Source organism: Ostrea edulis, chromosome 7 (assembly GCF_947568905.1).
Source record: "Ostrea edulis chromosome 7, xbOstEdul1.1, whole genome shotgun sequence".
NCBI classification, from domain to species: Eukaryota; Metazoa; Mollusca; class Bivalvia; order Ostreida; family Ostreidae; genus Ostrea; species Ostrea edulis.
Window position 1 is genome coordinate 40,473,310 of NC_079170.1, and position 14,315 is coordinate 40,487,624.

Genomic DNA, 14,315 nt, shown 5'->3' on the forward strand with positions numbered 1-14,315 from the left:
GTCCAAACTGTCACAATGACTATATGTCCGCCTACATTTGTAACGAACTGTCACCATATGTCTGCCCATATTTTTTCCCCATAAAACAAAGCCTCTATAGTCTGGTCCTCGCACCCACCAATTAGGAAAGTGTCATGAAAGCCACGAATTTTAATCAGACATAAGTAAATAATAATTTCTTAAACGAACTGGAACGACTTCAAGTAAAATATTTACCTATAAGATATATGTGGGGGTATTTGTTCACACACACACACACACACACACACACACACACACACACACTTATATATATACATCATTGTTTTAAAAACATACGGCTACGTCAACAATCTGAATCATTTCATACGTAATTTTCGAGTTGCCTAATAGTTCTTTCCCTTTGTGGAACTCTTACGCACAGTGAGACGCAAAAGATACTTTCGTCTACACGCGATGGGTACAAATTCTTTTCGCTGCCTTCATATATTACCTTAAAGGCCGATTATCAGATACTATGCAAGCACCCAAACTGCAGGGACACACACTATTAGTAAGTTTATGAGCATTTAATAATAAAATAGCTGAAACGAAAATCGATAATCGTCATCTTTCTTTGATTAAAGTATTACTCATGCTGAAGAGGAAATAAAAAATAATTTCATATTTAATTTAATGGCTTGATTCAAACAAATACCATTCTTGATATGGTCAATTTAATATATACCAACGGCAGATATAAACAAAATTTATGCTTTCATAACTTTTATCCTTATTTACATAGGTAGTATATAGTATGTGTATTCATCTTTTACCCACCCAATCGTTCAATAGAATACTGAATGTACCTCCATCACAGAAGAGCTGATATCTCAGAAAATATTTCGCTCATATGGGATCTTTATTCGTGCCACATCTGCTGTGAAAAGAGGCCTTGGTTTCTGCGGTTTCATCTGTAGCCCCCCCCCCCCCCCCCCCCCCCCCCCCCCCCCCCCCCCCCCCCATTTAGTCGCCTCTTACGACAAGGACCCATTCTAACCCGGATACCCACGGGGTCATTTGAAGCTACAGTTCTGCAGCTAATCATTCACGTAAAAAATACGACATAGTCGGGTTATTACAACATACAAGTATATATTTATATATCACAGAAAACTTGATATTTGAATCATGATATAATAGACAAAAATGACACTAGCATGGTAAGTTATAAAATAGTTTTTATTCGGATAAAATATCTAGAAATCATATCGGGAACGAGAACCGTCAATGAGAAGACGGCGACACTAGAAAATAGAAATGCCGTCCGTATGCTGCGTAGATGGCGAAAATGTCACAAGATTTCAATAAGGCTCATACAAGGATCCCATGAGTAATTGCCTTGGTAAGCGTTTGTTCCTAGGCGGCAAAATGATACTAAAGGTAAGCGAAGTTGATAGTGCGACGAAAGAGGCTTTTGAAGAGAGTAAACGTGCGGGAACGAAAAAAAATCAGACATCGGCTTAAAACTATGCACAATGGGATATCCTACAGACGAGAGAAATGTTCTTTAAATGCACTGCCTGAAAAAACAATATATCAATCCCGATTTTGACAATGTTGCGCCTCTTAGACGTATTCGTGCATCCTGTGTGCACGAACGACATCAGATTGACGTAGTAGGTATGTCACGCCAGACGGAATGTTATAATGGCCAGGAATACAAATATATTTTGTCCGTTATTGAGGTCTTTAGTCGTTACCTTTGGCTTCGCGCTTTATGTTCCAAAGAAAGCACGGACATAGCATGCGCCTTAGATGCTATTTATTAGAGCGAAGGTCCGCTGCAATTTTTTCAATGCGATAATCGTCGAAAGTTTCGAGGGCCGTTACACAATTATCTGATGTGCTAGGATGCAGAATTATAAACAGTACACCGTGCTATCCGCAAAGTCAAGAAACAATTGAATCATCACATAAATCTTGAAGTCAAAAATTGAATATGATATACTTAAATCACACGATTCTAACTGGGTGCGCGACCTTCAGAAACATGCTATGTTGCGAAATGAAGAGTACCACTCCTCATTAAAAGCAACCCCTTTTCCCCGTTTACCATGGTCATGAATCCAACCGCGTTCGAAAATCGATCCGCATTAGTCGAACTGTCCCCGCGTCAGTCGCCAGAGAGTTTTAAAAAAGTCCGCTATCCGCAAAGCTGCTGTCATATCGTCCAAGAAACCCGAACGGACCATGATTAAACATCATTTTAAGAAGCATCAGGTTAAAGTTTATAGTATCGGTGATAATGTATTCGTAAAACGCAAGTACGCGGGAATTACAAAAAAGCTAAACCAAAGTTTGAATAGGGAAAAGTTGTGAAAACCAAACATAACTCGTTTACGTATAAAATAAAATTTTGCGATGGAAAAACGTGTTGGGTAAATGTTAGAAATATAGCTGCAGTTTCACGAGCCGAGGAACTCTTAAAAAGAGACAAGGGACATACACATCGACTTTATCCATCATGTGAATGCACTTCTGACGATTGTTATGGGAAATTAGATCCAAACTGTATAAATAGTATGAGTGAAATCTGCTGTCGTAAAAGTAAGTCACCTTGTTCTATCTCATCTCATAGTTTCCCCCATATATCAGATTTCTATCTCTCAAAAAGTACAGTTAAACAACTCTGAGTTGCAAACTTTTCGCAGACCGATTCAGCGCATGGGGATATGGTTCAAAACGGTCTCGAAAACGGTTTAATGCCCGTTGGAAATATTCCCAAAGATCATATCCAATGGGCTCCTGGCACCATAGGTGAGGAATAAGTGGGAATATCCTAGGATGTTTTATCCCAACCAAAATTGCATGCTTCCAAATAATATATATATATAGAAAAAAAAGACTATACTTTTTGACATCATTCAGATGAAACGCGAAAATAACGAACAGTGATCAATCCCATAACTCTTATAAGTAATACAAAATAGATAGTTAGGCAAAGACGGACCCCTGGACACACCAGATGTGGGAACATGTGCCTAGGAAGAGTAAGCATCCCCTGTTGACTGGTCACACCCGCCGTGAGCCCTATACCCTGATCAGGTAAACGGAGTTATCGCAGTCAAAATCAGTGTGCCAAGAACGGTTTAACAATCGGTATCAACAAGATATTCGAGAGTTAGTAGTCAATTGGTTAATACAGAATCCAAGTACACCATCTGGTGACAGCTTTTCAATTTTTGTACATAATTTAGATTGGAATACTTACTTAGATGGCTTATTAGGAACTGAGTGGGGCGACCACATCTTTGTCACAGCTGTTGCAAATGCGTTTAATATTGTTGTAGGTGTTATCTCCAGTACGACTTCAAACATTAACTATATATTACCATTTCAAAATAGTGATAGAGATAATCTTTTACACATATCATTGGGCCATGAGTTTGAGTTTCATTTTATAAGCCTTGAACCTATACCTGGCATGGGAACTGACATTACTGGTAATGGTAATGTAGGGTCGGTAACGTTGAATGTTATTCCACCACGACTTCATGATAGCAACACTGACCATCCGGATATTGACAAGATGTATGAGGAATTTCCGCCATATGATATTGCAAATGAAACATCTCTAGGACTGCATATATCCACAAACTATAGTGCAATGTCCGTCACTATTCATTCCCCAAAATCATACCCTGAACGCGTATCACCGTTATTGGATGAACCCGACATATTGCCGTCAGTCGACGAAGTTACTTCAAATAATACATCAGAGTTTACTTCTCCTTCTAATAGATGTTTTGCACACTCTAACGTCATACTAGGTCAAAAGGTCATAGGGGAAAAAATCTTACATCCGGGTCCTTTGTTAATGTGAAACAGCGAACGACGACGGCTGCTCAGCAACATGTTACTGGTGTGACATATTTTGTTTAAGCATGTAAGATGATAAAAATATAACAATTGTAAAAAAATACAATTTTAAGTTACCACTAAGAGTTGCCGATTAGAATGTTTCATTCACATTTGTTTAATTTGAGCTGGTGAAGTATAGGTTGTTTATGTCTGCTCGCGCTCGCTACTTTCACTTGCGATGTTTTCTATCGGAATAAATAGCTCTCTAAAATTAACCCAGTGAAGCAGTTCATTGCATAGAGAAGTGATAACAGTTCAATAATTTTATTGACAATGTGTCTTTTTTGTTTTAAAATGACAGAGTCGTTTGACTTTTAAGATTTATCGGCTTACCCCCTCCCCCTCCCATTTCTCTCTCACTTCTGTGGTATGCAGTACTGAGTAGTAATTAAGTTTGAATCTATGAATTAAGTCACCCCTCACACAGTTAAGGATTTTGAAGTAAGTTTTACAGTGTGCGAAATTAACAATGGACTGATAGACAATGTCTATAGAAAATCGAGTTGGTCTATAACAATTGAAATAGCTATAGACCGACTGTCTATAGGAATTCTGAGTAAATAACTGGTTCCCCGCCGCTTATTAAACATATATGAAAAGCGGAACCAGTTTATATATATTACGCTGATGTTTCTTTTTACCCCTAATGTTTCACAATGTAATTACAAATCATTCGAATCAGATTATCCCATTTTCAACAAGGGAGGGGGGGGGGGGGATCAATTTGATATTTACTTCAATGTACACCATTTTTCGTGCAAATTCAGAATGTCGTTTTTGAACGGTTAAAATATGTGGAAGGTGCACGCACTGGAATCAAACGGAAAGCGGTCAGTACAACAAGTTCCAGCAAGGCTAAAGTCGCAGAAAATCATGAGAAAACGAAACGTAGTAGAAGTGACTTAGATGAAGAATCAGACAGTGCAACTGAGCTGGAACAAAATGAAAAAGAAAACGAAATTCTAATTGAAAAGCTTGTGCAGGAAATTGAAAAAAGAATATAATTAAACTATGAATGAATTACCAATCAAATTTGTGTCTATTAATATTTATTTTTTAATAACAATATTGCATGTTAAATTTTGGTCTATAGAAATTTGTTGTGGTCTATAGGAAATTAAATGACTATGGACCGAAAGTCTAAAGGACTTTAAAGTTAGTTTCGCACACTGATTTTAAGAGTTTTGTTTTTTAAGTGTCTATCAGCATGCCTGTCGTGCCAATAATTCTAATTAGAGCTCCTGCCCGGCCGCATGATATTCTTTTCCCAATTATGAATTTCTTCTACTTGCCCGTGAGACAGAGTTAGAGATATATTTAATTTGTATGATTTTAAATCTTATTTAAAAAAAAATCAAACAAGATGTCTACACAATTATTTGATTTATCTCTAACTTTTGACAAATGACCAGTTCAAAGTTCATTTCTCTATGTAATAACATATGTAGGCCTATATATATTAAAGCTAGACACTTTATTACAAATAACAAGGATACTAATTATAAACCAGGCAATTTAGGTTGTGGGTCACCACCCAATACCCAACTGTTAGTCAATCCATTTTCAGCAGTCTGATTTAAACCACCGCCTTCTCTTTACGAGTGTAAAGAGAAAGGGGTGTATAAGACGAGTGTAAGGAAAAGGATGGGGTGGTTGGTTGGTTAATAGACGATTCTAAGAAAGGAGGGGTTGTATTATTGTAAGGAGATGGGTGTGTATTTGACGAGTGTAAGGAGAGAAGGGGGTTGGAAAAGCCCTGAATTATTCCTGACTTTCACTAACTATGTAGACTACAAGTGTTTTTCAAAATTTGTCGTCGGTCATCGTGCGTATAATCTCGCCCCTTTTTTTGTAAAATTTTCTTTTAAAAAATAGTATCTGTATAGATCGTAGTAGTTGTCAATATTTATATTTTGTAACCCCCCCCCCCTCCCTTGAAAAGGAATGCTACGACGTGCCTGGATAATACTGCCGTGATTTGTTGTAATGCATTATAATCTATTCTCTTTGTAAAATTACCATTGATAATAATTAAATACTCCCTCCCCCTAAAAACATCACAATACAATGGGTCCAGTAGTCGGTAGAGGGGTATTATCAAAATTTTACATTTTTGTGCAATTCAGAATTAAGATTTTTAAGTGTAAAAATTATTGTTTTATTATGAAATGGAATCTTCAAACATGGGTATGAAAAGCAACATCAGTGCCAATAAATAGTTTCTCTTAGAAATTCTAGAAAGGAACTTTTCCATAAAAGATATGCTAAAGTAAACTTTTGCTATTCTTTACCTATTATGTAAACAAAATATATCGTAATATAAGGGATAAATCATTATAAACTTTGGGGAACAAAGCAATGCATCGTTGATTTGTGAAAAGGCTGCGTCCATGATTACGTCGTTTTTTCCCCTATGACCCTTGACACGCATATAAATAAGTAATTAATTATGGCGGCACCGAGGGTGCAAAACATCTAATAGAGATATTCTACTGTATACAACCAAAAGTGTCGTGGCTTTTTAATATAGGAGGAGGATTATCACGGGGCTCGTGAGATTTTTTGGACAAATATTGATGTTAGAAGTCCGCCATGCATAAACTTTTCGTTATTTTCCTGGGCCTGGGACCAATAATTGGGATTCTGCCATTTTATCATTTACTTTGAACTTGCTACGCCATACACTATTGAGAAAGTTGCTTTAGATCATTGTTTTTACTTATCATTATCATCACTCTGTATCTTTGTCATTGTGCAAGTAACCAATTAAATTCTGCCTCATTAAAACGGAAGAATCACTATGACAAATGTTATATTCACTTCATGATCATTGTTTTGTATAGTGACTTATTCAAAGTGTTGATATTGTTGTTCCGTGAGTCGTTGGCTTTATATAAAAAGCCATGACAAAACCTGCCAGTGTTCGTGATTTATTGGATCTGCATAACTGATTAATGTTTTAATTGTCTAGCTGTAAATACGAATAGAAACAAACAACAGTTTGCATGACTTGCTGTACTTAATAAATTTCTTTAAAAGTCAGATTCTGACTTAGGATATGTAAAGCATGATATATATTGTGTTGCAAAAAAAAAGTATAGGGAATAGTTTCCAAGAAGTTAACGCAGAGCGGAAAACAATTGTAAACTGAGATAAAGTTTCCGAGAGTGGAAACCACACTGAAACTTGTCAAAACTTATGTATACTATATTTCATCACAGTTTTCTTCATGCAATGTAGTGAATTCTGACAATAAAGTACTTAGTTGTACTTGTTAATGCAGTTAAGCATGTTATCGTGAAGCGTTGCTGTTCACACCATCATTTGATATATATATATATTTTTTTTTACATTATACTTTCATTTTTGTTGGATATTCCCAGCTGTTAGAGTAGACATACTATATTTGTTGAGATTCAGACGCGCATTATTCATTGCAACGATATCAAAGGCAAAACATTGGAAATGTAGCTATGGTTAAACACTACACGGGTCCCAAGAATGCTGTAATAGTTGTAAATGATGCAAATTGTCCACTTCGGACATTTTAAGTCTAGCTAAATATCTACACATGGCAGTTAACATTTTCCTTCCAATATGAAATGAAAATTCGATATGATAAGAATAACGGAAATTTCTCATAACAAAACCAAATTTTCGATGCACAATCACTGCTACATTGATGTAAGCTAAATAATTAGGCCCTACAGTGATTCACATAGATAAACATTACTGTATGAATGTCGAAATTATGTGTTTCATACTGATATAATTACATCGAAATATCATAGTAATCATATTCTTATAGGTGGATATATTGTGACAGTTCGTTATAAAAGTAAACTGACATATTGTGCAGGCGGACATATAGTGACAGTTTGGACAAAAAATCGAGTGGACATTTAGTGCAGGCGTACATATAAGAACAGTATGTTCCAAAATAGGGCGGACATATAGTGACAGTTTGGACAAAACATCGGATGAACATTTATTGCAGGCGGACATATAAGGACAGTGTGTTCCAAAATTGGGTGGACATATTGTGCAGGTGGATATATAGGGACTCTACAAATGACTATAAATCAAATTGCTGACATGAAGTCAAACGTTGAAACTCCCGTGAAATCAATTATTTGTCAGTAGTCTGTCTAGATTTAAAAATTAATGATACCCATATTAAATCGGTAGGGAGACAAAGCACCATATGCAGGTGATAATGGAACAATGTATCATAGATACATGTATGGACAGTTGATGGTAGAGATAATGAAGTCATCCCGTTTGTCAGAAAGTTGAGATATTGGTGTGTCGTTAACATCCATGGTCAATACAACATAAAAATATGAAGCAGATATGGAAAAAAGTTTTGGTGTCTTTCCTTTCATTATTATGAGTTCACTGGGATATACAGGATCAACATACATGCATGAAAGAAAATGGACATTATCAGTAGATAAAACGTCATCGACAAATCTTGCTGTTGAGTTGAAGGTCACAGCAAGAGATTCTTTCTTTGCATGTAGAAGGTTTTGATTAAATTCTGACTCATCAGGACTGCTAATAAAGGAGCACAATTCGTGCCCATGGAGGTTCCATCAGACTGTTGGAAGACTTGATCACCAAAAACAACATAGATAATGTCAACTCCAACATCGTTCTAATATCAACTTCATAGTACTTGTGCATGGAATCAGTGATGGTGAACAAATTAACTTTTTGAATTACCCATCACAAGATATGAGTATTTCCATGCCCCATGCATTTTATCAAACTCCCCAGTAGTCCTCAATAAATCTAAAATGTTGTACATCTATTTTTTTTGACAGGTTAATTTAGTTTGTGAAGACGCTATGAAAACTTCGCATGTACAGTTGTTTTTATATTTTGGGAAATTTTGCTTTCAGGAAATGTAGTGCTGGGATACCTGTCCGATATGTGCGTATATAGCAATATCTCACACATGTGGTGTCAGCTTTTCTACAGGTTGTCTCAGCAACCAGCGTCGCCTTTGTCTCTGATTTTTACCTCTTTGTTGTCCTGAATTTCATCGTAGGAGTTGCATGCCATGGAGTACTCATGCCGGCCAGTGTATTAAGTAAGGGATAGTACATTTACTTGTGCAATATAATGCAAGCATATTACCAAATTATTCGTAACAGTAGCAATTTTGAGATATAGTTTTAACTATCAAAGGCTATTGTTTATACTAGCCTGAATTGGTAACTAGTTGTTCTTTGATGGAAAAAGTTGATGTGTTTTGACAATTGATTCGAGGTGTTAATGTCAAAATAAATGATCTTGTGGGATATCAATTGTGTTTTTTTTTCTTTGGTGCTTTCCTCGTTTGCTATCAAACGTTTTAGGAGTACAGCTCAATTTGATGGTGAAAGAATTTGATTGCTTTTGCCAGGTGTTGATTTCACGGGACCGTCTAAGAGGATAGTGGCCGGTGTTTATGTCCATATGTTTTTTTACTGTGGGGTTGTTGTACATTGTACCTTGCGGGAGTAGGTACCTTGGTCCGTAATTAGCAGTATCTACAACTGGCCGTAGATGTACCATGTCTAGTTTATGTCCTGTCCTGAAGATAACAAACAGTGATAAATGTAATAACTTCTATAGGGTATACAAAAGATAGTTGGGCAAACCCGGAACATTGAATGAACCAGAGGTGGGATCAGGTGCCTAGGAAGAGTAAGCATTCCCTGTGTGATCCGATTGAATAATTTTGTGATGGTGTTAATGATATTTTGTTCATATTTATAGCTCACAACCGTAAACATGTTGTTAGTACAATGAATCAATGTACATAGCTGTATAAACGGTTAAAATTGCACGAAACTTGATAAATGAATAGTAATCACTTGAATATATTTTAAGAGAGTTGTTTTAAAGTGTGTTCGGAGTTCCCTACTGGCTGTTGAGAGGGGCAGTTGGAGGATGCGGAAAAAATCGTACAACGTATCGCTAAAATAAACGAAGTCAACGTGAAAGGAAATCTCATTGTAAGAGGAAAATTGATATCCCCAAGGGGAGAAAATTTGGCATGTGTTTGGATACCGTGTGTTGTTTATACGTGCCCTGATTTTATTCTTCAATTGGTAAGATAGATTCTACTTATACATGCAATTGAATGCAGACTGAATGTGAAAAGGTGAAGATAACGAACAGTGATAAATCTAATAACTTCAATAAGGTATACAAAAGATAGTTGGGCAAACCCGGGACATTGGATGAACCAGAGGTGGGATCAGGTGCCTAGGAAGAGTAAGCATTCCCTGTGTGATCCGATTGAATAATTTTGTGATGGTGTTAATGATATATTGTTCATATTTATATCTCACAACCGTAAACATGTTGTCGTATTGCTATCTCCAAAATCCAACTAATGTAACAACCGCCAACAAATTCTGTTAGTGTCACTCAACTTTGAAATTTATGTGTATACCAAAGAAACGAAAAGTTTATTTCATGAAATGTAAACATTATTTGTATGCAGATATTTGATTTTTATTAGGATTGTAATAGCCATGGATTACTATGGAGTGAATATGCATATTGGAAATATAGGAGGAGACTTTTACCTGAATCAATTCATTCTAGCAATTATAGAGTTTCCAGGCAAAAATTCCACCATGATCTTACTAAATATAATAGGACGTCAGAAGTCACATATCTTGATTATGATCATAGGTGGTGTTGCATTATTGTGTATTATATTTCCTGTCCTCTGTGGCAAAGAAAGCAAGCTTGAGTAAACAGAATCTGTCTTGCGTAAATCCTGTTGACAGAACTTTTTCTCATTATCAATGTAATGTTTCTGCTTTCGAAGAGTTCTCATTTGTTCCGAATTTCCACAATTAACGATTTTGTGATCGTAATTGCTACAGAATTGGGTATCCTGACGTTACTCCTGTCCATCATTGGTAAGATGGGGTCTTCAGCGGCTTTTGGTGTCATCTACATATACACGGTAGTTATATCCCACTGTGGTCCGGAACGGCGCCATGAGAACTAGTTCCTGTGTCACTCGCTTTGGCGGTATGGCTGTTTCATATAACTTCAACGGTATGTATACTTGAAGTGATATATGTTTACATAAAAAGTCTGTGTATAAAAGTCGGGGACGTTCTTTTGTATCATGATAGATAAAATGTCGATTGCTTTCGTGAATGTGCAGTATGTACTAGGTTTCAATAAACCTCGGGAACAATTCAATGTACCTAACTCTTGCTATTAATATTGTAGCGGTTAGATACAATGAACATATAATACATCATACCTGCTATAGTATAACATATCATACATCTGTTTTGTTCACTGTATTGTTCCTTATTTTTAAATTGGATGTTTTGATTTTTGAATAATTCCATATAAATTTTTATTTGATAGAAAGAAGCATTACATGTCCACATTTGACGTCACATTGGAAACATCTAAACAGTCCGGGGTTGATAACTCGTCTTTTTTAAGTTACACTGTTTTTCATTTCAAGACATATATGAAACTGAAGTAGTTCACATTACTGGTTCTAAAGACGTTTAAAGGAAAAGATGTTGATTACATATGTGGTGAAGTAAATGAGGAACTAGGTAACTGTAATGAGATAGGAAACCACCTATTTAAGTGGGTACAATTAATCTACCATAGCCTTTCGCATTCAAATAAGCTTGTGACTTTTAATTGGTGTTGCATTTATAGTATACTGCACACTATCTAGGATATGATGATATTTTCTCACATTATGAATTATCCACTGACTCTTCTAGTCAAGCACCTGTTAGTACTGACGGCGTCCAGTAATGTGCTCTAATTTGTAGTACATTGCGATTTATGATACATTTATTACAAACGCATATTCTCAAATTGATATCTAAGTCGTTTTATAGATTGATAGTATTCGGAAAATATGATTGATTGTATATTGTTTAACGTCCCTCTCGATAAATTTTCCCTCGTATGGAGACATCACCATTACCGGTGAAGGACTGCAAAATTTAAGTCTATGCTCGACGCTTACGGGCTTTGAACAGAGAGGGATCGTTATTGTACCACACCTGCTGTAACATAGACCTCGATTTTCGTAGTCTCAACAAAAGGATCGTCCTAGCTAGTCTCCTTTTTTCGACAAGCAAGGGGTATTGAGTACTTAATCTAACCCGGGTCTCCACGGGATTCAAACGATATGAAGATACCCCAGTAAATATAGGGGTTTTCCAGTTGAAGTTATTTTACACAGATACTAAATTAGTATGCAAGTATAATTGGTATGTAGTTTTATGATGAATATACCTTTTCTACAAATGGCTAGTGGGTAAGCATTGTTACATGTAGGTAAGGGTAACGGTGCATATAAATGTTTTCAGGGACTGTATGATTTATTGTCATTCGAAGCAAGTCCATGGGTATATGTTTTGTTTTTGTGGTAATTGTCCAAAAGTACACATATAAAGCTAATCTTTGCAATTTTAGAAATCAATAAGATATTTTACGTTTTGTGATCACTGGACGGTTATGCTTTTCTTTCAGAGCGGCTGAATTGTGACGAGGAAGACAATAGTTACTGTGCATTATATTTGTCCACAGTTAAGTACAGTTTATTGATGTCACAAGGATACACATAAATTAAACTAATAATATAACAAAAATCAGTTTGGGTTTATTTTCTTAAAATCGAAATATGACACAATGAACGGAAAACATAGCCAGCACAGATTTTCAACTTTTTCGAAGCGTTTTTATCATTCAGAAGTAAGAAGTGAGAGGTGTTTTACAATGGCAAGAATGAACCTTTAGTGCTACGACCCTGTGTGTCTTTGATATGTCATTGTGATAGATGATTCAAGTGCCTGTTACGTATTAGGTACTGAGGATAGAATGTCAAATGACCAGCACTGCCAAACAAACTCAACCATTTCAATAGGAAGTGGTTTAAATCAGAATCCGGGTCCGCATTATAAAGACTGCACAGCAGGGTTAAGGTGTCCCGAGACTGCTAGAGATGGGGGAATCTGAATCCCAACACACACACACACACACACACACACACACACACACATACGCGTAAGCACCTTCAAGTTGGATCCTCTAACTCAGCACGGGCAAATGGGAATCCCCTTTTCTAGCTGGTATTTTGTAATGGTTTTTTGGCTATATATTGATTTTAATATTACCAAAGACATGTGCTATTTCAAATTTTGATTTGACAAGTATTTCACAATATGACCTAGCACCTTCAAGTGAGGACTTCCGGTACAGATACACCCTGTCAACTTGGGACAACGATACACACACAATCAACTGAGGACACCATATACATACTGACAACTGAAACCGTTACAGAATAGCAATAGCTAATTCATTTGTATCAAAACATTCTTGCAGTTTTTACATAAAAGTGAGAATATTTTCCTATTACATTTTCGAGCTCACTACGAAAATCTTAAACCGAACGTACTTACATTCATCATAAAGAGCAAAATGAAAATAACTATTGACTTTATTGCCCGGTCTCTCCCCGAGGAAATTTAAAAGTTTGAGAAATTTATATGCGGAAACTTAAGCATGGGTATTTAGCAATGCTGCAGTATTTTCCTTTTAGAGAAAAATCATGAAGTTGTCAGGACAACGAATAGACAATGAAAGGATTTTTGCAACACAGAATAGTTGCATTAAACTTGAAAATTCAAGTAGATGTCGACATTCCCTTCACGATGCATCTCCACGGCCAGTCTTGCACATGCATAAATTATACGAATAGCGCATGCGAAATACGTCGGAGGTTTCCGCTGATGTGGCATATCCAGTTTTAGTTTGTCGAAAGCATAATGTATATATTTTTCTAAAATTTAATGTTCATTTCTTTTGAATATTGGAACGATTTTTTAAATCACAATATACATTTGTGAAATTTCAAATGTCGAATGTCATTTAATGAGTATTTCCTGAAATATTGTTAATATACTTCAGAAATATTTTTAGCTCATCATGATATCTGTCGACATTCTCCTGACATAGACATCAGAAGGATTTTAACAATGATCCGATATAGATATGACATAAACAGACAACTTTAGTAGAGAGAATGTCAAATAAGTATATATTCACTTTGAAACAATCCAAACATTTGATTGATGACACCGTGTAAGAGGATTTGATCACCTTAGTCTATTGAGGTCAAATCGATACACCCACACCATCAAATGAAGACTATTACTTTTTAGGTTTGTTACTGACATTTTTTCATAGAGAATAACATACTTAATAAGAGTTTTGTTTTGTTGATGACCAAAACCTTTTCATATTATTATATATAAGAAAGTTGCTAAATTTCGCCACTCGCCAACAGTTACTACAAAAATTTAGACGTGAATCACGTGACGCATTTTAATTAATGACAGAACGTCATTCTAGTCCGAGGCAAAACAATTTAA

At 36.0% G+C, this 14,315-nt stretch overlaps 1 pseudogene; it reads left to right on the plus strand.

Moving 5' to 3' along the window:
- Positions 1-1,389: 1,389 nt before the first annotated feature.
- Positions 1,390-12,506, plus strand: LOC130048677 (organic cation transporter protein-like; annotated as a pseudogene).
- The last annotated feature ends 1,809 nt before the right edge of the window (positions 12,507-14,315 follow it).